Here is a 25,002-nt window from a genome sequence, read left to right on the forward strand (position 1 = left end):
GGAAAAAATTTTTACCAGCTGCTCCTCAGACAAAGGACTATTATCTGGAATATATAAAGAACTCAAAACAATCACCCGCCCCAAATATAAAGACCCAATTCAAAAATGGGCATCTGAAATGAACAGACATTTCTCAAAGAAGTAAAAGTAGCAAGTGAATATATGAGAAAATGTTCCACATCACTGGAACTGAGAGATGCAGATGAAAACAACACTGAGAATTCCACCTCACCCCACAAAGAATGGCTGCTATCAAGAAATCAAACAATAACAAATGTTGGTGGGGTTGTGGGTAGAAAGGAACCCTTCTCCATTGGTGGGGGGAGTGCAGACTGGTGCAACCACTATGGAAATCAATATGGAGATACCTCAAAGAGGTTGGACTGGAGGTTCCATTTGACTCAGCCATCGCTCTGCTGGGTATCTTTCCAAAAGAATTAAAAGGATCATACCAGAGTGATATATGCACACCAATGTTTATAGCGGCACAGTTTGTAATACCTAAAACTTGGAATCAGCCCATTTGTCCATCAGTTGGAGACTGGATAAAGAAGATGTGGTTTTTCTATAAAATGGAAAACTACTCAGCCGTAAGGAATGAGAAATTAGACTCATTCATAGGAAAATGGATACATATTGAGGATACACTCCTAAGTGAAATAAATAAGTCACACATACGTAAATACTGAATAGTTTCTCTGGTGTGAATAAACTGTATAGTATGTAAGACCCTAATGAGATAACTGACATTGTGAAATGGGAAGGATAGGGCTAAAGGTGTAGGGAAAGTGGGAAGGGTAGGCGAAAGGTAATAAGGGAAAAATATAAGAAAATGAAAAAATAAATAAAGTGTTTTTCTATAAAATGGAAAACTACTCAGCAGTAAGGAATGAGAAATTAGACTCATTCATAGGAAAATGGATACATATTGAGGATACACTCCTAAGTGAAATAAATAAGTCACACATACGTAAATACTGAATAGTTTCTCTGGTGTGAATAAACTGTATAGTATGTAAGACCCTAATGAGATAACTGACATTGTGAAATGGGAAGGATAGGGCTAAAGGTGTAGGGAAAGTGGGAAGGGTAGGCGAAAGGTAATAAGGGAAAAATATAAGAAAATGAAAAAATGGAAATAAAGTGTTTGTAAATGGGGAGGGGAGGAGGGGGTGAAGGGAGGGCAGGGACAAGGGGAAAAAATGAGAACCAAGACCACCTGTCATGTAAAGGTGCAAGATCCCAATACTGAATGTAAATGTACTGTATACCTAAAATGTACCAATAAACTCAATAAAAGAAAAAAAAAGGAGAAGACACTATCTTCTTACAAGGTTCAATTACTAAACTGTCTGTCCCTGTCCTGTTCAGGTGAACTCACATACTACATCATTAAAAAGACCACCTCCCTTCAACTAAATGTATAAAAACAAAAACTTTCCTTTTTTTTAAGTGGCCCAGCACTTTAGACACAAGTTCAGCTGGGTCAGATGTACACCTACTAAATCCTCCTGATTCCCATTTAATCCCTCTTGCTTGTACTTTTGGAATTCTGCGAAGGGAAACATGATCTTGTAAGACACAGAGTTGATCACCTTTGATGAATTAGATGGTGTTAAGGATTGTGAGGAACACAAGGCTGAGCTTGAGGTTCTGGCTTGGGTGACCTTGGCACAACAGAGCCATTCCTTAAGATGGGGAACACTAAAACGGAGAAACAGAACTAGCAGAAAGAATCAACAATAGGGATCTCATCTTATTAAAAAGCTTCTGTACTGCAAAAGAAACCATCAACAGAAGTAACAGACAACCTACAATGTGGGAAAAAATTTTTACCAGCTGCTCCTCAGACAAAGGACTATTATCAAGGATATATAAAGAACTCAAAACAATCAACCCCCCCCAAATATAAAGACCCAATTCAAAAATGGGCATCTGAAATGAACAGACATTTCTCAAAGAAGTAAAAGCAGCAAGTAAATATATGAAAAAATGTTCCACATTATTGGTCATTCGAGAGATGCAGTTGAAAACAACACTGAGATTCCACCTCACCCCACAAAGAATGGCTGCTATCAAGAAATCACACAATAACAAATGTTGACGGGGATGTGGGAGAAAGGAACCCTTCTCCATTGGTGGGGGGAGTGCAGACTGGTGCAACCACTATGGAAATCAATATGGAGATACCTCAAAGAGCTTGGACTGGAGGTTCCATTTGACCCAGCCATCCCTCTGCTGGGTATCTTTCCAAAAGAACTAAAAGAATCACATCACAGTGACGTATGAGCACCCATGTTTATAGCAGCACAGTTTGTAATACCTAAAGCTTGGAAATAGTTTTGCCCATCAGTTGGAAATTGGATAAAGAAGATGTGGTGTTTCTATAAAATGGAATTTTACTCAGCCATAAAGAATAAGAAAATAGATTCATTCATAGGAAAATGGATACATATTGAAGATATACTCCTAAGTGAAATAAATAAGTCACACTTGTGTAAATACCGAATAGTTTCTCTGGTGTGAATAAACTGCAATAATACATGAGATCCTAATAAGATTACTGACGTTGTGAAATGGGAAGAAAGGAGCTAAAGGTGTAGGGAAGGTGGGATGGATAGGGGAAGAGTAATAAGGGAAAAGAAAAAAATGTGAGATAAAGAAAAGATGGAAATAAAGTGGTTGTAGATGGGGAGGGGAGGAGGGGGTGAAGGGAGGGCAGGGACAAGGGGAAAAAATGAGCACCAAGACCTGTCATGTAGAGGTACGAGATCCCAACAATGAATGTAACTGTACTGTATCCCTAAAATGTACCAATAAACTCAATTAAAGCTGGAAAAAAAGGAGAAACAAACACGTATGCAGGGACAGAGAGATATTAAGTTCTGTTTGGGACACGTTAAATCAACATACATTTTAAATCTACAAGAGAACTTGTGAATGCTGAAAAGTTCATCTAAACATTTTTTAAATAGGTGTTTGTTAGTCTCTGAAGACAGCTCGCATATTAGGCAAGGTTGAGAGATCTATCTGAATCCAATAAGCTATACTCTTCTTGTCTTTATACTGGATATGTGTCTAGTTCCTTGTTGTGTCACTTTCATAGTACGCCACATCCAGGACACCAGAGGGTGGGAGGACAGGAGCAAAGAGCAAAGATCAGCTGGGTTTTACAGCCAGTGGGAGGTCGTGGGCAGAACTCTTCTGAGGGCTGGGCCATGGCCTGAGTCCACCCACCTCACCTCACGGTGCGTTCCCTCCTCCAAGGCAATAGCGGGTACAGCTGGACACCAAAGGCTCCACCCTCCACGGCGCCACCAGCACTTCACAGCAACCCTGTGCTAAGTCCTTCATAGGCCTTAGTAAATGGGCACAGTAACAATAGCCGCTTCACAGATTTCACAGGGAGTAAAAGATAAGGCACGATTAGCACTAATCATAGGGCCCCTGATGCTTACTAAGCACTCAAAAAGTACTGGGTGGTGGTGGCTATGAAAACAAAGGTCAAACCTATAACTCACAATCACAAATACGATCCTGAAACTCTTAAATCATCAAATACCTATGTAGTTCTTTTTCAAAAAATAGTGTAAAGCATACTTCCTCATACTCTGATCAACCATTTATGACAACAGCCTGTTCATTAGTGCAGCTGGTTAGTTACTCAGTAGTTAACTATTCTGTGTACACAGGATCTAGTGGCTAAATTGAGATTTTATTTCCATCTGACAGGTACTTTTTATTTCTTTGTCTCATGGAAATTGTTAAAGGATTACATAAGTTTGATTGTTTTAGTAAATTAATAAAATTTAGATGAGTTTTATAATTTAGCTGATCACTTCAAACAAATTTACAGCATGAGAATGTATCTAATAAAAAAGTACAGGTTATATTGGTAATTAATATAAAGTAGAGGCTAAGAGGCAGAAGTTTATGCCTTATATCACAAAAGGCCCAGGCAGAGACTCTTACTTGCTTCAGCATCTATAGTTATAGTTTCTTAACACAGATCTCAATAAATATATTTGGAAGGAAAGAAATAAAATAAGATCTGAGGCTCTTAAGATCAATTGTCTGTTGAGAGACTCACTAAAGATCCCACCAGAAAAAAAATCACTTTGTAGTATAACTAGAAGGCTAACATCATGCATGCATGGGCCCGACAGAAATTCTCCATCCAGATCACCTCACCTGGGCAGTTGTTGGATGTCCGTCCTGAGGCTTCCCTTGAGGCCCACTGAATCACAAACTCTGGAGGGGAGGCTCAGCAATTTGTCCACAGGTTCCACAGGTGATTCAGACACACTCAGATTTCGAAAACTTTGAAGAGAAAAGCACAGCATGGGTTCATAGATTTTACAGGACTCTTGGGTGTTTAAAAAGGCAAAACAAGGCAGGTGTGTGGAACTGGTCAAAATACAAGCAGCTTTGCTCCCAGGACTCTGCACTCACCTGGCGCACTTCATACCATTTACATGAAGTTTCCATATAGGAATCTGAGTTTCCACTTGTTAATTTGCCTGAGCAAGAGATCTAATATTGTTATAGAACAAAGTGAAAGGAAGTATAATTAATCTCTGAACTCCTTGAGCGTAGAGGCTTCTCCTACTCCCTATTTGACCCCCATTTTCTAAGAGTGCCTGACACATAGTCCTCAGTACCTATTTGTCGAATGAAAAGAGGGTCTTCTACCTGAGGAAAGGGCTCACCAAGGCAGTCCATCAGGATAGTCTAAATGGGGAATTGATGAAAAGGCCTGGTGTGAAGTCCAGTTCCAGCCCTCTGCAGCTCTGTTGCTAAGTTTTTTTCCCCTTAAATGTACACGGGGGATGATAACAATCCCACAGAATTATTCTGAGGATTAAAAGAGAAAATATTTGTGAAGGACACAGCAGAGCACCTGAGACATGCCGTTTTTGTTATTATAACAGCAGTACTTTGAAAGAGTCAGTACATAGACAGAGGCCCCTATGTCCTTCGACATACATTATAAGAACTTAAACATACCCCACTGACAATCTGCTTTCCCTAAAAAGAAACATAGGAATCCCTTCTCCTCTGATATTCCTTCTTGAAACAAAGAATTATGCAACTAATTCATTAATTAACCCCCAGAACCACAAAAACAAGAGACAAAAGATTAAAGTTCAATTTTTGATAGTTATGTTAGAGGAATGTTGGACTGAGATTTTTAATAGCTTAATTTTGAATCTCTTGGAGAAATCTCTGTATGATCTTTATGCAAATTTAATTGCAAATTTGAAGTTCTGATTATTGAAATTATTGAGATACCTAATTCGTCATTAAAATTAAATATATGTAAGTGCTTAAGGACCTCCAGTATGGAATTGATTTTTCTCTTTCTTTGGAATAATTGTCTATCCAATATAAGATATTAAATGTTTGAGTGCTGCCCCCCTGTCATGATGAGGTTAGAGGAATGACTGTTGCTTTGCAAAGGAAATTTCCCAGTGTCTATATTTCTATCTGGTGTGGGATGGTTTGGACCCTGACCAGAGTAGCATGAGTGCTTTATCAGTTTATGCAGTCCACACCAAACACTGACACAAAGCACCAACTCAGGCAGCAGGGGGAGTGCTGATAAGGGCTGACAAGTAGTGAGACTAAGAGAGATTTCACCAGTTTAACGAAAAGCTAAAGCAAGTTGAGGTTGGTGGCTCAGTGGTAGAGCGTTTGCCCAACATGAATAAGGCCCTGTGTTTGATCCCCAGCAAACACACACACACACACACACACACACACACACACACACACACACACACAACTGCAGCAAGCATTTTACAGAACCCCTTGGAGGTGCCAAACCTCCATAGAAGTTTTTGATAGAAGCTCTACTTACAGTGTATTTCAAAAGTGGCAGATGAAATGACTATAAGCTTCCAGCAGGATGACTTTCAGAACTTCCCCAAAATCTTTCCTTCCTTCTTGTCATGGGCAACTAACTATACAAGACTCCCATCCCTATACTTTCACTCATTCAGCGATATATTCAGGCTTTCTTCACTTGGACCTACTTACCCTGTCTTGCCATGTTTGGGGGCTTTGTTTTTTGTTTTTGCTGACCCCCTAGTTTTGGTCACTGTCTGTCTTCCCCTATTCACTTGGACTTAATATTTCAAATCTTCCTTCACACTGAGATCAGCTTTCAGGTATTTTCCCTCCGGTCCTACACTTGTATACCTGTTATATCCATTGCAACTATAAGATCTCAGCTCTAGGATCTTCACTAGCTAGGAAGAAGGCCAAGAGCATGGTTTCTGAGAAGGAAGTGATGAACTCACTTGGAAAGAATGGAGCTGGAAAAGCACGAGGCAAAGGAGAGAGCTAGCAGGTGCTAGAAGAACAGAGATCCACAGCAGACCAGTGACTCTACACTCAAGCTTGAAAAGAGTCCCTATTGAATACTTACTGAGGAGTTTGAGTATTCAAAAAACAAATTAAAGTTGGAGGTTGGAGAAGAGGAGTAAGTAGGAGGACATAGACTTTGCAATTCCTCCTTGATAACACAAACAAGTTCAGGCAAACATCGGGACTTTGCAATTGTTTCCCCATCTGATCCTTGCCCAATAAGGAAGAGAAAACTGAGTTGCGGGTAAAAAGAGTCAAACCATGACAAATTACCTAGTTTCTTTCATTCTCATGTGGAGAATTTGTGGTCACATAACATTATATAATGCTGGGAAAGATAGCAAGAAAAGCTTCTCTGGCATTATGGAAATTGCCTTAGTCCAGCCCTGTGCTTTATTTATGGTTTAAATTCATTTTCAGTTACTTTAATACCCCACAAAGTTGTTAATGGACTCTGGCAGGATAAGTGAGGCAGAAAAACTTTTATGAGAAAACAAATTCAGTTTATAAAAACCTAATTTATACTCTTAATTATCCTATTAGGATCTTGTGTACTATTGTAGTTTTTCACACCAGAGAAACTAATTCGGTATTTACACATGTGTGACTTATTTCACCTAAGAGTATATCCTCAATATGTATCCAATTAAGACTGTGAAATAGGAAGCAAAGGGTTAAAGGTGTAGGGAAAGTGGGAAGGGTGGGGGAAAGGAAATAAGGGAAAAGAAAAAATATGAGAAAATGAAAAAATGGAAATAGTTTGTAAATGGGGAGGGGAGGAGGGGGTGAAGGTAGGGCAGGGACAGGGGGAAAAATGAGAATCAAGACCTGTCATGTGAAGGTACAGGATCCCAATAATGAATGTAACTGTATTGTAGACCTAGATTGTACCAATAAATTCAATAAAAAGAAAAAAAAACCTAATTTATGAAAATGTCATTACTGACCTGTAGGGGGAGCTCTAAGCTCCTCTCCACCTCTGCTGCTTTCCAGGCACCTTGGCACTAAACATTATTAGCTTTAAATTTAGGATATTTTTGGTTAGTTCAGATCAGGTATCACCATATTACCAAGTTAAATATTGTCACAATGTGTATATGGCCTCTTTAGGAGTACCTTCTTCTTAATAAACAAAGTAGAAGCTAAGATCTGCTCCTGAGTTTCTGTTTGGGAGATAGTAAGTAGACTATTGGCTACTTTGGTACATATTAGCAAAAAGTTATTTACAAAGTATATTAAAACTTCTTGGAGTTCTGCATTGGGCTAGGCGCTAAACTTATAGCTAAGGAATATATGTTTCTTTGTTTTGCTTTGTCTCACATCATCTTCATCGTGTCAGGGTTTTTTCCCCTGCTGTACCCTGCCCTCCACCCACTCCCAGGCCTCGAAAAAAGCCTCACAATGAGGGGAGTTGGCTGTTAGAATTCAGGTAGTATCCTAACAAAATGCTGTTGTAATAACACCATCATTTTTCCTTGAGTGTTATTGTAGGGAAGGGAGGGAGGCAGAGGGAAAAAGGGAGGAGTAAGAGACAGAGGACTTTTCTTATAATGCCTTGAAAAGATAAAAAGAAGTTAAGCCACAAACACCAAGGCTAAATTTAGTTTGAATACTAAAAGAAACGGTGCCTGGTTTTACCGCATTTGCCCACCAGCATACTTATGAAGACTGAAAAATATATATATATAATATGGGCAGAAAAGTAAGTGGTGATCTCTTCCCTGCCCTCTATGATAGGTCACATATGACACCCCATAAAAATAGATCAACAAGTTAAAAGCACAACAAATCTATTTGATCATAATTTTACTTGCCAAAGGAGCCTTCATATCGAAGACTCAAAGACCCAGGGTAATTGTTCATTTTCATGCTTTGGTTCAGTGAAGTATAGACAGCCATGTAGAAATATAATTGAACAAAACTTATAATCCAATAGGAATAACCTGAGGAAAGAAAGCCAGCAAGGACCATCTGTTCAGATCCTCTTGGCCTTTCTTGGCAGCATTCCTTTCATCTAGATATGGGGCAAGATCCTTTCTGGAATGAGAGGTTTTAAAAGCTGCAATCAAATATTGAATTTCTTTATGAGCAATTTTTATGCAAAAGATGGGAGAAATTAGACTAATATTTTTAGGTTTTATGACTGACCTTAGGAAAAGGGGTTCTGGTTTCTACATTCTGCCTTAGGGAAGAAGAATTCTAATAGTTTCTATGGCTTTCCTAGAGAGGTAAGAGACAGGAGGGCAAGAGAACGTTAGAGAGGTACTTTACCTCTGAGGCTTCTGAAGCTTTTCCTTTGAGGTATCATTTCATTGGTCCCAACAACACAAATAAAAGTAGCGGCATGAAATACTAGTAAAAGATTTACCAGATTCTGAGAAAAATTACCATTAACAGTGTTAAAAAAAAAACAACAACAAAAAAAAAACAATGTTCAGTCTGCTTGAGCTTCTTTAACTACATATCATAAACCGGGTGGCTGAAATCACATGAATTTATCCTCATTACTTTCTGGAGACTAGATATTTATTCTCACAGTCCAAGATCAAAGTACCAGCCAGTTTGGTTCCTGGCCCACCTTCCTGCTTGCAGGTGGCTCCCTTCTTACTTGTCCTAATGTGGCAGAGAGAAAGCCGGATGTCTCTCAAAGAGCACAAATCTCATTGGGAGGATTTCACACCCTCATGATTTCTTCTGAACTTAATTTTCTCCTAAAGGCCACATCCCAAAATACTCAGAGTACCCATCACATTGAGGGTTAGGGCTCCTGCACATGAATTTGGGGAAGTGGACACGATTTAGCCCTTACCAACCATAGAAGAAATAGAGTCAGAGAAACTTTCATGACCTGAACTAAAGCCTAATCTTGGAAACATGAGTAAACTTGGCACTCTGGGAGTCTGAGGGAGGAGAATTATAAGGTTGAACCCATTGAGTTCTCAAGAGCCAACCTGGGCTATATAGTGAGTTTGAGGCCAGCCTGGGCTACATACCCAGATGAGAGAGAGAGAGAGAGAGAGAGAGAGAGAGAGAGAGAGACAGAGAGAGAGAGACAGAGAGAGAGAGAGACTTCTATCCATCTCTTATTGTATTATCCTAAAACTCCACCAAGTAAGCATGACTTGCAACAACCTCCCCCCAAAAAAACTTCCCCTTTGTATTAAGGAAGACCCCTTGGAGGCAGTAATGCCTCTCCTTCTACTCTAATTTTAACTGCACACTTAGTTCTACAGGGCTCTCAAATATTTGAACACATCCCTTAGTCTTGACTTCATAATGCTCCAAAGAAAAGTTTCAAGGTGGTTGATCTATAAATGATTTCCAAAGATAAAACTGAGTCACATCAAGGCCTTTAGTAGAAGAGCAAAGGGGTTAAATATTCTTGGAGCCCTGATACTCCCCAAATGAGTTCCCCACTGTTAAATCCATTGCCTGTGTGGCTGGTATGATGAGCTCCGCTCTTCCTCTCACTTGGGGGGAGAAGGCACCATCCAACACCTCTACTTTCAAGCCCTCAGGAAGAAACTCTTCTCTCTCAAGGCAAACCCAGCCTACCTGCTCCCCATCAGGCCTATGCACGGATGTCTCCCCTCTAACTTCAGCGTGAGCAATTTCACAAAACTCCAAATACTGTAAAGTTGGGGACTCTGCTGTTAGCCTCGTCCATCTTCATTAGCTGTCATCCTCAGCATCATTGCAGTTTGTGTAGTTTATAAACGTGTAAATATAATTAATTGGAGGAGAGTTGGCATTCAATGACTCCTGACACCAACTGCCCAGATATTGGGCCAAACTTCCCAAAATAAAGTTCCTGTCTCCCAGGACTGCCATCACTTCAAATATTAGCTGAAAGTGCAGCAGTCCCCATACCTTTCTCCCTTCTGACCAGCTGGGTGAAAACTAGGAGGCTCCCATTACCCCCTTCAAGTTTTGTAGCCTACTAGAATAATTCAAAGGACTCAGAAAGTCACTGTCTTTATCATTACAGTTCTGTTATAGCAAAGTGATATAAATCAGAACCAGCCAAAGGGAGAGACTCATGGGGCAAGGTCTGGGATTCCAAACTTGATGCTCTGTCACCCTCTCTCCACGGCGTCAGGATGTTATCCTCCTGCCACATCACGTGTGACTACATGCAGAGATCTGCCAATCAGAGAAGCTCACCTACGCTTTGGTGTCCAGAGACGTACGGGCATCTATTACATAGGCATCATGAGTGGAATCACTGCCCGCAGGGGTGGCCTGGACTTCACTCACCCTCCAGAGGTCAGGCTGATTTCACTGTAGCTCAAAGCCCCAATCCTCTACTCTTGTAGTTGACGACACTGGTCCCATGTTCTGAATTATTTCACAAGTATAAATTATCAAAAGTCCCACCATGAACCAGAGAGAGAGAGAGAGAGAGAGAGAGAGACTTCTATCCATCTCTTACTATATTATCCTAATACTCTACCAAGTAAGCATGACTTGCAACAACCAAAAAAACAAAAACTTCCTCTTTGCATGAGGGAAGACCCCTTGGAGGCAGTCATGCCTCTACTTCTACCCTACCTTTATCTGCACACTTACTTCTACAGGGCTTTCAAATATTTGAACACATCCACTAGTCTTTACTAAGAGAACCTGTTGAAGCACCAGGCCCCACCATGAATAACACAGTTATTCTCCTTCACTCCGGAAATTCCAAGGGTTTAGAGGCCACTTCCCAGTAAGGAGCAAACACCAGGCAGATCCTTCAGTACACAGTGGGCTCTCTGGCTTTCTTTTCTCTTCTTTTACACTTATCACTTGGGCTAGGGATAGGAAGCTTTTAACTCACTGTTCCAATATTTTGGACGGTCACTATCAGTATTAGAATTTTACTAGAAATTCCAGCATTCCAAGTATAAACATTGCAATGTGATAGGGGCCTGAAAAATAGGGGACTGAAAAAAGGAATCCATACATGTGCCATCATGTACTTGTAAATTTTACGTACTGCAAACATGTACTAATAAACAATTTTAAAAATAAGGACCAAAATATATTGGCACTTTCCTACAGTACAACTTAATAATCAGCAGTGAAGCTCGGTCTGTCATCATTATCCATGAGCCTAGATGTTTGCAAAATGAAAATGCAGTCAGCGGGCAGAGAGACCAAGAGCTAAAAAGGAGCTCAGATCTGCCTCCCCAGTCAGCTGGTAGCAGAAGAACTAATGGGAAGGGAAAGAGGAGCAGTTGTTTACTGATTGGGTGGTGAGAAGCGGGTATTTTAAGGCTCCTTTGAGTAAGTACAGATGGTCGTTGTGCCACTGCACGGGTCACATGCTTTGTTGGAGGAGGATCTGTGGTGTCACAAGCTTGAGATGTCAAAAGGTTATTGACCAGATGAGGTGGTCTCTTCCATACAGGTGTATTCTTGTATCAAGCAGTCCTTGAAAGGATTCCAGAGGCTTTCCCTGAAGGACAACTCAAGAACTTGAGTTATGAAAGGAATTTATGTCTGGATGTGTCCAGGCTTTAGATGATTTCATATCCTACTTTAATGTAACCCCCAAATTAGCACAGAAGTTCCCATAGGGCAATGTGCTATAAATACACCTCTCAGTAGTACATTTTGTATTGCCAATCTGACGGAAAGGCCATTTTCCACCTCCAGTCAGTCAGTGAAAACCCAAGCATAAGGTCTTATACAACCTTCTGGAGGACCGTGCCCCAACCTGCAGGGTGTCGCTGCCTCAATGCTGCGTTCACTACACCTGCACCAGGAGATTCCACAGTTCTGTTACAAGACCAGCTGCGTCGGGTTAGGGCAAACGTGGTACAACCGGTCGTTTCCGACAGCATGGGCTCAGGGCTGCGTTTCATTTGCTGTGATTTCTCTTTGAAATCTAACTTCCATTTCATGTCCCATATAAAACCATACTCATTTCTAAATATTTGAAACATTTTAGTTATCATCATATTTCCTTTCATAAAATATATTGTTTTAAGGTCTTTTTATTTTGTTTCTTGTGACTATAGGACTCTGATAAAAAAATTATAACTAAAATTGCCAGTAGTATACAATTCATTGAGTAATATATAGAAATATAACTTGGAATTTAACAACTTCGGTGGATGGAACTTTTATAAAACACAGTTAATTTATTCTTAGATGGATAATAATTAATTCACTATACATTCACTATACATTTATGTCCCATTTTAATTTTTGTAAACTAAACTGAGAAACCATGTTCATATTAACACAAAGGAATTGAAGAAATTTTAGTAATTGTAAAGTAGAGCGATTTACTCAAATAACTCAATGGCTTAGATTCTTTTGGAGTTACACCTAAAAATCAGATAATAAGCTACTATCAGAAATTATTTTAATATCCATCACTTCACAGTTCAATTTGATCCTTCTATAATTTTGTTGAAAGCCAAAAAAAAAAAAAGAGAGAGATGGAAACCATCTACCTCACTAAAGACAATTCTTACCCACAATTACAGTTATTCACTTTCGCAGTTTCCGTGAAGCAAACCTAAAAGGCTTTCACTAATGCTTAACAAGTGACAGTGAGGTAGAGCCTTTGCTCTTTCACAGACAGTTATGTCTTTTGGTTTGAGACTGAGGGCTGGGATGGCCCTTTTGAAGATGTCTCAAGTAGAATCAAGAAGCAGGGTCTTCATGCCCCTACATGGGACTAATCATTGCATAAGCGACTTCAGGAAGTGCTGTAGCCCTGGGAAGGACAGCCCTCTTCATCAGAGTCCAGACTAGACAGGGCTGCAAGCTGCCACTTTTCCAAGCAACTGATGAAACTGTACCTGTGCACGAAGGAAGATGTAAGTGCCACATAAGAGCAACCACTGTAAAATCCTTTTGCATTCTTATTTTTTACATAAACAATTAGAGCAATGAACTTAAACATTAGTCAAAAGAAATCTACAGCTGGCCACATATATATTAAAAAATGTCCACTATCACTAATTAAGAAAATACAAATCAAAACGAAAATGAGCTATCATCTTGCTTCAGTAAGAATGGTTATTATCAAAAAGACAAAAGATAGCGAGTGCTGGTTGGGATGTGGAGAAAAAGGAACTTTTAAATACTGTTGATAGGTCAGTAAACTAGTATGTCATTATGGAAACAGCTTGGAAGTTCTGCAAGAAAATTAAAAATACAACTATTATAAGATCCAGAAATCCCAACGGAAATGAAATCAATATATCAAAGAAATATCTGCATTGCCATGTCTATTACAGCTCTGTTCACAATAGCTGGGAAATGAAAATGACCTAAATGCTCATCAGCTAATGAACGGATAAAGAAAATGTGGTACATTTACGCAGTGGAGTATCATTCAGCCATTAGAAAGGATGAAATCCTGTCATTTGTAATAACATAGATGGACCTGGACTGTCTGAGACCAGAGGAGAAATGAAGCCTAATAGTCCTCTCTGTAAGCACAAAGGAGAAAGGCTACACTCAGGGGTGATTGCATATTGCAAGTTCTTGGGAAAAGTTAAGACAGCTGAGGTTAAGTTGTTTACCAGAAATATTGGAAAGCAGATGAATCTTGTACCCATATTGGATGAATAAAGGCAAGATGAGCCAGATTGGTTCATCAGATTGCCTACTAAGAGTCAAGAACCCCCTCGCTGCCTGCCGCCATGTTAACTGACTCAGTGTCTCTTTGTCATTCATCCTTGTTCACCCCTGGGTTAGGAAAGAACAAAGTACCTGGCCTAGGTCCCAGCACCAGGCCAGTAAACTGGGTTGGCCACAGTTGGCATCTAGGGACTCAGGACTGGGCTCAGCTACATTGGAGGTTAGATTTTTTTTTTTCTTTTTTGAGAATGGGTCTCACTATGTAGTTGAGACTCACCTGGAACTCACTATGTAGCCCAAGCTGGTCTCGAACTCACAGCAATCCTCCTGCCTCAGCCTCCCGAGTGCTGGGATTACGGGAGTGCGCCACCACACCTGGCTGGAGGTTAGAATATTAACCGAAACAACTCGGATAGAAAAACAAATACCATGTCTTTATTGCCTAGAATTGCTTTTGCTATTCTAGGTCTCTTCTTGTTCCAAATGGATTTTTGGATTGTTTTCTTAAGGTCTATGAAATATGCTACTGGGATTTCAATCAGGATTGAACTGAATCTGTATAGCAGTTTTGGAAGTATGGCCATTTTCACTATGTTAATTCTTCCTACCCAGGAGCAAGGGATGACTTTCCATTTTATGATATCTTCGTCAGTCTCTTTATTCAGATTGTTGTAATTTTCAGAGTAGAGGTCTTTGATTTCTTTTGTTAGGTTGATTTCTAGGTATTTCAAATTTTTGGATGCTATTGTGAAAGGGATTGTTTGTCCCACTTCTAAGTGAGTCTGGAAAGCTATTGATTTTTGTGTGTTGACCTTGTATCCAGCTACTTTGCTGAATTTTGTTATTAAGTCTAGAAGACTTTTGGTGACATTCTTGGGGGGTCTTCTAAATAGAGTATCATGTCATCTGCAAATAATGACTATTTGACTTCTTCATTTCCTATCTTTATTCCTTTTATTTCTTTCTCTTGTCTAATTGCTGTGGCTAATGTTTCCAAAACTATATTGAACAGGAGTGGTGATAGTGGATAAGCTTGTCTTATTCCTGATTTTAGTGTGAAGGGTTTCAGTTTTGACCATTTAGTATGATGTTAGCTGTTGGTTTTTAACAGATGGCTTTTATCAGATTGAGGCAGAGACCATCTATCCCAATTTCTGGAGGGTTTTTATAATAAATGTGTGTTGGATTAATTCTAGGCAATAAATACAAGGTAGGGTGTATCACAATCCCCAACTTGAAACGATACTACAAAGGTACTATGATAAAAACAACATGGTACTAGCAAAGAAACAGACCTAAAGATCAGCAGAACTGATTAGAAGATGCAGAAACAGTCCAGACACACTCAGCCACCTCATCTTCGACAAAGGAGCCAAACATCCTCACTGGAGGAAAGATAGTCTCTTTAATAAATGGTGCTGGAAAAACTGGGTTTCAACTTGCCAAAGATTAAAACTAGACTCATATCTCTCACTATGCACTGAAATGAAATCAAAATGGATTAAAGATCTAAACATTAAAACAGAAACTCTAAACCAGCTAGAGAAGAGGTTAGGTAGAACTCTTGAAGACACTGGTGTAGGAAAAGATTTTATGAACAAAACCTCAGTTGCCCATGAACTAGCACAAACAATCAACAAGTGTGATCTCTTCTTATTAAAAAACAACTTCTGTACAGCAAGAAAAACAATCAATAGTGTGAAAAAAAAAACCCACAATGTAGGAAAAACTTTTCACCAGCTCTTCCTTAGACAAAGGGCTACTATCTAGAATATATATAAAGAATTTAGAAAAATCAGACCTCTCAAATTTAAAGACCCAATCCAAAACTAGGCACCTGAAATGCCAGACATTTCTCAGACAAAGGAGTACAAATAGCAAATAAACATATAAAAATTTTCAACATGACTGGTTATTCAAAAGATGCAAATGAAAACGACACTGAGATTCCACCTCACCCCAGAAAGAATGGCTGCTATCATGAAGTCAACCCATAACCCATGCTGGGGAGGCTGTGGGGAGAGAGGAACCCTGCTCCACTGCTGGTGGGAGTGTAGACTGGTGCAACCACCGTGGAAAGCAGTATGAAGCTACCTCAAAGAACTAGGATCAGAAATCCCATTTGACCCTGCTATCCCCCTGCTGGGTATCTTTCCCAAAGAACTAAAAGAATCATACCACAGTGATATATGTGCACCTATGGTCATAACAGCACAATTCGTGATAGCTAAAACTGGGAAGCAGCCCAATTGCCCATCAACAGGATAAAGAAAATGTGGTTTTTAGTAGAATGGAGTAGTACTCCATTCTATTAAAGAAAAAAAAGTACTCATAAAGAATGAGAAACTAGAGAGAGACATTTATAGTTAAATGGATGCACATTGAGGCAATACACTTAAGTGAAATAAATAGGGCATGTGTAAATACTGAATAGCTTCTCTAGTGTGAGAAACTGAAAGAGTAAATAAGGACAAAAAGATAATAGATAATGTGAAATAGGAAGAAAAGGGCAATGGGGAAGGGGATATGGGAGGGGTAGGGGAAAAGAAAGATGGGAAAGGAATTAACATGAGAAAAAGAAAAAATGGAAACAAAGTCTTTGTAGACAGGGAGGGGTGGAGGGGTTGAAGGGAGGGCAGGGGAATGGGAAGAAAATAGGAAAACAGGATGGATTATGTAAAGGTGCAAATTTCCAAAGATGAATGTATACACTGTATATCTTAAATGTACCAATGAAATTAATTTAAAAAAAAAGAAAAATACCTCATAATCTCGCTCATATGTGGAATCTTTAAAAAGTTGATCTCAGAGAAGTCAAAAGTAGAACAGTGGTTACCAGAAGCTGGGAGAATAGGTGGAAGTGAGGGATGAGGAAAGGTTTATCAACAGGTATTAAGTTACAAATAAATAGGAGAAATATATTTTAGTGTTCTGTGTCCTAGGGTAAATACAGACAATGATAATGTACTATGTATTGTGTATTTCAAAAAAGTTTAAAATTTTTTTGAACATTTTCACCATGAAGAAAAGTGTTTGAAGCAATAGATATGTTTACCCTAATTTTAACATTATGCCACATATTCATGTATTGAACAGATGATGTCCTATAAATATATATAATTCTTCTCTGTTCATTTAAAAAGTTACAGTCAAATGAAGTTTAAAAATAAAGGCAAACATTTAATCTTCTCAATAGTTAACTTATCTTTCATTTAAATATATTTTCTTTTAGATCTTGAAGCTACAGATCTAGCAGGGGCTATTTATGTAAAATGTCTGCTATGAGCTAGGCACAGTTGTGCACATCTGTACTCCTGCCCACTCAGGAGAATGAGGTAGGAGGACTGCAAATTCAAACCCAGGTTAGACAACTTAGCAAGACCCTGTCTCAAAAATTTTATAAATTAACAAAAAGGTCTGGGAATGTTGCTCAGTATGAGGCCCTACCATCAATCCTCAGTAGCACAAAAGGAAATAAAAGTCTCCCATATGGCCTAGAGAATAAAGTGACTCTTCATTCTTCAACCAATGAGTCAAATCAGACTTATCCCTGGCTTCATTTTTCCATTTTTTTAAAATTGAGTTTATTTGTACATTTTAGGTATACAGTACAGTTACATTCATCATTGGGGATCGAACTCAGGTCCTTGTGTTTGTGAGGCAGGCTGCAGCACCACTGAGCTAAATCTCCAGCCCAAAATATATCTATTTTAAAATAATATGATGATAATTGTCATTGTTTGTCTTCCATGTGTCAAGTGGGAGTTCCTAAAATTTGGGAGACCCAGCGACTATGTAACGAAAGTTCAAACAATATGAAATCAAAGAAATAGTCATTCCTGTCTTTTTAAGTACCATGTTGACTTTAAGAAATGTTTTTAACTTGTTTTGTTTTTTTTTTATTTACTTACTTATCTATTTGGTACTGGGGATTAAATCCAGGACCTTCACACTGAGCTATATCCTCAGCACTTTTTTTAATTTTTTATTCTTTATTGTGAAATAGAGTCTTGCTAAACCACTAAGTTGCTCATGCTGGACTGAAACTGGCAATCTTCCTGCCTCGGCTTCCTAGTGTGCTCCCCCATACCTGGCTTCTGCTGTTATTTTAGGAACTCATATAAGCATCTTTCCTCTCCATATCTAGTGTTCTCAATATGGTAAAGGACAATCCTATTTACATGCTATTCATTTCTTTATAAGGCATTAAAAAGATGTATCATTGGAGATTATTACCTGATTGTATCCATAATTTCCACTATTTCCCTTAATAACAAGTGGATCAAGGATTTAGCTCAGTGGTGCTGCTGCCTGCCTGGCAAGCACAAAAACCGGAGTTCAATTCCCGGTACCAAAAATAAATAAATAAATAAATAAAATTTTTAAATAAATTATAATCAAGATGCATGTTATTGATCAACTACACTCTGAAAAACTAAGATGTGGATTAGGATTTGAGCTCAACCTCTTTTATCAGCATGACAACATTTACTCTTACAGCATGGTGGATATCTTGGAATTACATGTTCCTTTTCCAAGCTACATTAAGGTTTATGTTATCATCACTCACTAAATGAAACAAATATTCTCCTATAACAAGGGATTGCAGTGGTGAACAAAAGAAAAGTTTCCATCAAAAATGATAAATGCTGATTCCTCCTCTATATACTTATAGGTCCATCCAATTATTAAAAAAATGGAACGTGATCAAGAAATACAGCAAATGTTTAGTAGATTTTTTAAAATTTATTATAGTGAGGGCTGGGGATTTAGCTTAGTGGTTCTGCTGCCTGCCTCACAAGCATAAGGTCCTGAGTTTGATCCCCAGTACCAAAAAAAAAAAAATTATTATAGTGAAGGACACATTGCCATTAATCTCCCACAAAATTTTTCCACCCTCCTAATAATTCTTGCCACTTTCTGAGGCAGCTCTGAGGGTTCTCTCTGTGTCTTCAGTTGTGTTGTGGTGGCTTCCTCAATGCCCTAAATTGATTCAAAATGTTTACCATTCATGGTCATATAGACCTTGGGGAAGAACCAGAGATCGTGCAGTGTCAGATCTGATGAAGAAGGTGGATAAGGACACACCAGAATGTCTTTGCAAGCCTACGTTTCCAGTAGATGACATTCAGCAGCAGCATTCACTGTATTTTTTGTTGTACCACATAAGGCACTCAAAGAACAGGACTTCCAGAACTGCTTCAGGAAATGGCAAGAATGATGGGGTACATTTGTTTGAAATAAGGGGGATTATTTTCACGGGAGATTAATAGCAATGTGCTTTTTACTGTAATTTTTTTTAATTTAAACATTCACTCTATATTTCGATAGCACCTGTATCTGCTATATTATGTGTATAATTACTTTGTGGGACATTGACATAATTAGTGGGGTTTTGTACTAGTCATTTATTGCTGCATAATAAAGTACCTCAAAACTCAGTGACTTCAAATAAGAACCTGTTCACTCATGCTTTTGGTGGGTCAGGAATTGCCTCGGTGGTTCTGCCCCAGGGTCCCTCAGGAAGCTGCAGTCCACCTCTCAGCTAGGGTGACAGTCATGTGAAGGTTTGACTGGGGCTGAATGATCTTCCAGAGTCACTTACCCATCAGTCCACCAACGTGTTGCCAGTACAGCAGAATCTAATTTTCAAAAAGGATCCAGAGGGCAATATTTTTTAATGAGAAAGGGGAAAGGAAGAGGAATGTTTCAATAACAAAAAACAAATTTGAGGGTCAGCATGTTTTGAGAAAAAAATAAGAACACCACCTAAAGGTACAAGATCCCAATGATGAATATAACTGTACTGTATACCTAAAAAGTACCAATAAACTCAATGAGAAATAAATAAATAAAGCAATGAAAAAAAAAAACCATGGAGGCCAAAAATAAGTGGCAAAATAAAGGAAGGGACTGTTATTCAACAAAGCTATTCTTCAAGAACGAAGGAGAGACAAAGAGGTGCTAAGATTAAGGAACACTAAGCAGACCCTGACTTAAAGAATGGCTTAAAAATTCTACAAACTGAAAGAGAGAGAGAGAGGAGAGAGAAAGGCTATAATCTTTAGATACAAAAAAGAGCAACAATTACAACAAACCATTTTTCACTTCATGAAGTTCTTTAATCATATTTTATGGTTAATGGAAAAGTTAAAATACTACTTGATATGGTGCTCGATGTATGTAAAGGGAATGCTTAAGACAACTACACTTAGAAGATGAAGAGTCTAAAGAAACAAAACACCCACACTTAGATTACCACTAAAAGTAGTAAACTTTTAGAAGAGGAAGAAACCTAAAATTCACACTTGGATTACCATGAGAAAGTGGTAAACCCTCAATACCAGCATAAGCTATATGTACGTATAGAAATAGCTAGAACAACCACTGAGAAAACTACACAAGGTTATCATATAATCAAAAATTTTATAAATTAATCAAAATGAAGCTCTAAGAAAATGTGTACATAATCCACAGGAAGGTAAGAAATGAAGAACAAGAAACAGAAGGAATAAACAAAAATCAATTAAATCACAAACGTACACAAATTAAGAAATTGTCAAAGTACCTTTTAAAGACCATGTCCCCACCAAACTTCAAACACAATGTTACAGGTTGTTTGAAAGCAACAAAATGGGAAGAGGTATAAGAGTTAGGTCATATAAATTACCATGAATGGCAGTATTAATACGAGATAAAGTAGACTCAGAACAAAGAGGCGTGTATAACAATGAAATGGTGCAACTATTATGCTTAAAAACTTCAAGTGGTAATGCTAAGGACTGCAGTTGTAAATATTTCAAAAAATGTAGTCATTTTTATATCATTGATGACATATCAGCATAGATATTCAGAATACAATATTTAATCATCAGATTATAAAATTTATTTTTATCAAATAATAATATGTATATAGTTTACAAGGGAGAAAAAATTAGTATTTACATGTATTTACAATTCTAGTATAAAATAACTTGGAAAGCATTATTGAAAATAATAAAAATCAAGGATCTAAAAGGTGAGCGGTAGATGAAATAAAAATGGCAGAATATATTTTGGTTTGAGTAAAGGGACATGGTCCAACACATTTTATCAGAATTAAAGTGTCTGGCTGCTGAGGACAGACTGGAGGAGCTGTCAGAGGAAGAAGCCAGGGTGACCGTCTCAGAAGGGACTGCAATAATGCTAGGAATCATGGTGTTTCAAACCTGGACACGCGCAGAGGTGCTAAGTGATCAGACTGTGAACACACTTGACAGTAAATGTGACTGGATTTGTCAACCAAGCACAGTATGTAAAAAGAGAAATCAAGAATGCTTAGAATATTTTAACTTGAGCTACTGAAAAAATAGAATTGTCATAGGAGAAAAAGCAGGTTTGGGGGGGAAACAGGAGTTCAGTTTGGGGCATTTATGTTGGAGATGTCTGTTACACCTCAAAGCAGACACGAGTAAAGAGCTGGACCTTCAAGTTCAGACAAGAGGTCAAGGTGAGGGCTGTAACTCTGACAATCACTCGCATCAGATGCCACTTAAAGTCCTAAGTCTGGATGAGCTCAACTAGACAGTGTCTGTAAACAGAGAAGTGAAGAGGTCCAAAGCCTGAGCCCCGTGGCTCTCAGATGCTGAGAAGTGAGGGAGTTGAGAAGGGCGTGGGGCCTACAACTGAGAGGAAGAATGGGAGAGCAAAAATTGAAGAAAAGAGAGACAGAGTGGAATAAGCATCAAGTATGTAGGAGTCCAAGTAGTCTAGGAAAATATAGGCTATTTTTGGACAGTATCATGCTGAAAATAAGTAATTGTAAATTTAAATTGAAACCAGCCAGCATGGTTCTACAATTTTTTCAACTACATTAAGCTGCACAAGGATAGACAAAGAGTTATGATAAAGGGCTGTGGTTAAACCACGCACATAAAAAGAGTTGAGAATGGTATAAAGGGGAATATGAAACAAAAACTATTAGAAATACAACAGCAACAGGGAGATTCTCCAACCAGATATAAAAGCATATTATAAAGCTATAATCCATTTTTAAAAGAACATGGTAGCAGTGACAGATTACTGATTTGCCAAAAGAGAAGAATTAATTTCAGGAACATATGTAAGAATTTAAGGGCCAGAGATTTAGTTCAATGGTGCCACATTGCCTCACAAGTACAAGGTCCTGAATTTGATCCCTGGTACTGGAAAAGAAAAATTAGTACATAGTAAGAATAGCATTTCTAATCATTAGGGATGGCTTTGACAAGTGATATCAGGGTGATAGTTAACCATTTAGGATAGATCCTCATGTACACTAAAATAAATTTCAGAAGAATTAAATATTTTTAAATTGTTTTCTTTTTTTTTTTTTTTTTTTTTTTAAATTTTTTTTAATTTTTTTTTTTTTTTTTTTTTTTTTTTTTTTTTTTGGTATGGGGATTCAACTCAGGACCTTGCGGGTGGCGACACCACTGAGCTAAATGCCCAGCCTGAATTAATTTTTTTTTTTTTGTACCGGGGATCGAACTCGGGTCCTTGCGCTTGCAAGGCAGGCAGCAGAACCACTGAGCTAAATCCCTGGCCCTTGTATTAAATATTTTTAAATTATACAATAATGACCCTAAAAGAAAATGTTTAATGAATATGTATGGAATGTTAGTAGGAGATATTTTCAGAGTTCACCAGAGAAACAGACAATAGATAGATATAAGTACAGACACAGATTTGTGAGACCAGATTTGTTAGAAGAATTGGCCAGTTACAGAGGCTAAATTGACGACAGGTCCGTCTATAAGCTGGAGACCCTAGGAATCAGTAGCATGGCTCAGTTTGAGTCTGAAAACCTCAGTAAATGTACCTAGATGTTTGAGTTGTGAATAATTGGATTTGCTTCTTTAAGCCTTACTGTATTTTGCAAATTTTCTGCAAGACATACATATTTTATTTAGTTTTTTATAATTTTATTGTTTCTAATTATATAAAAGATGTATAATTAGCATAGAGAAATAATGTAGATATATATAAAGATAAAGTTACCTTCTTCCACAACCGAATTTAACTCTTTACTTCCAATTAGCATCTTGGTGGCCACCCAATTAATAGCTTATAGTCATTTAATTAATATCTTCATATCCATCCTTTTATGCACATGTACAGTTTTTGTATTTTTCTTCTCAAAACAGAATCATATGGTTAAACATACATTATTCAGAAACTTACTTTTTCACGGTCCAAATCAATATAGATCTAAGTCATTCATAACAAGAATAATATGGCTGTACCATAATTTATTAAAATATTCTCCTTTTAATGAAGAACGACAGTTCCCAATTTGGGATCATTACCAACAATGAAGAAAATATTTTTTAACTTTATCATATATCGGTGTGTTTATTCTATAAAATGAGAGTTCTAGAAGTTAAGTTGTAGAATCCAAAAGTAAATGGATGCTTAATTGTGAAAATATTACCACATTGCTTTCCCAAATTTTAGTAGCTGAAGTCGGCAGAATTCTAAGATGGCTGCTTCCTCCCCATCACGTACAAACCTTGCATAAATCTCAATACTGTGAGTGTCATGGGTTCTTTGATTACATTATATTATATGATCTTTTGATAGGGCCTTTATTCAAGAGGGCCCTTCCTGATCACATAAGTCTGTCAAAAATAGAAACCTTTCAGTCTGAGGATTTAAATGCTGCTGCCATCTGCCTAGCAAGCACAAAGTTCTAAGTGAAATTCCAGTACAAAAAAGAAAAAAAGGAAAGCTTTCTCCAGCTGATCTCTGAAGAGGAAATCAGAGATTTGAAGTTTGAAAAAAAATTTGACTTACAAATTTTGGCCTGAAGATGGAGGAAGCCATGTGATAAGAAATCTGGATCCCTGTGGAGGCTGAGTGGCTGGGGTTGACAACCAATAAGAAAATGGGGAACTCAGTCAGTTACTCAGCTGTCACTACAAAGACAATAGCCAGTAAGCTTACATCTCCAGAGATGAGAACCTCAGCCCCAGAAAACACTGATTGCAATGTATTAAGATTCTGAGCAGAGAATCCAGCCATGCTATTCCTAGACTTCTGACCTACAGAAATTCAGATAATACACTACATTCACATGGCTTTGAGCCGCTAAATTTTTGATAATATTATTCAACATTAGACCAATAGTATGGCAAGAATTCACTCAAGAACAAGGTTCCTAAATTCTTCAGTTTTTCACCAGCTGCAAATGTGAATTAAGTACCTCAATATATATATATATATACAGAGAGAGAGCGAGTATCTGTCTTGCACAAGGTATGATCAAAATGTTTTAATTTTTTTAATTATCACCATAAAAGACAGGTTTCTATTAATTCTCTCAAAATACCACCGCCCCGTTTCAAACATGATTATCCCATTGTCCTTGCCATTTGTTGAAGAAGTTCTAAAGTCCTTTTTTATGAGTGATATGATAAAAACATGATAAAAAAAAATACAGTGGATGCTTCAAGTGCCAGTCAATAGAAAACAGGCACATAAAAACATTATTCATTGGACTGGGGAGCTTGCAACTTCTGATTCTTCTCCAAACTCAAAATGTCCATGAATGTCAAGTGTTTTGAATCAATTCAAGGACACGAGAGCCACAACAGTGCAACTAAAGACACGCTTGAAAGAGAACTTCTAGAACTGCTTCTGAAAGTAGCGAAAATGATGAGGTAAGTGAGTTCTAAATACCAGGGAGCATTTTGCAGGTTTTTCATAGCCATGTGTCTTTTACTATAACACTTTTGAAATTTTAAACATTCGCTGCATTTTTACCACACCTCACAATTCTTTGTCAGTGTAACCTTGGGCATGTTTCCTTCCGTGGATTGACTGTTTACCTTCTTTGACAATTTTGCAGTTGAAATATTTGTTTCATTCTTACCAAGGGTTCAATTAAGGAGTCCTTCGGTAATAACACAGGTGCTAAGCTGACTTGCTACCTTTTCAAACTTTAGTAGGTAAGGAACAAGAAGCCCAAGTGGATTTAGCCCATTTTTGCTGTATGGAAGAGTAGGCCGCACAAACTCCATGTTCACACCT

At 38.1% G+C, this 25,002-nt stretch overlaps 1 protein-coding gene across 2 annotated transcripts in view; it reads right to left on the bottom strand.

Moving 5' to 3' along the window:
- Positions 1-25,002, bottom strand: part of Tnfsf4 (TNF superfamily member 4) — a 114,105-nt gene that overhangs the window by 64,294 nt on the left and 24,809 nt on the right. For both annotated transcript variants that reach the window (XR_782459.2, XM_010635607.2), the window contains exon 4: positions 4,192-4,320. The gene's annotated coding sequence lies outside the window, so the exon portion shown is untranslated. The remainder of the gene's footprint in view (positions 1-4,191; positions 4,321-25,002) is intronic.

This window comes from Fukomys damarensis, unplaced genomic scaffold (assembly GCF_012274545.1).
Source record: "Fukomys damarensis isolate Sample0158 unplaced genomic scaffold, DMR_v1.0_HiC HiC_scaffold_11, whole genome shotgun sequence".
Classification (NCBI taxonomy): Eukaryota; Metazoa; Chordata; class Mammalia; order Rodentia; family Bathyergidae; genus Fukomys; species Fukomys damarensis.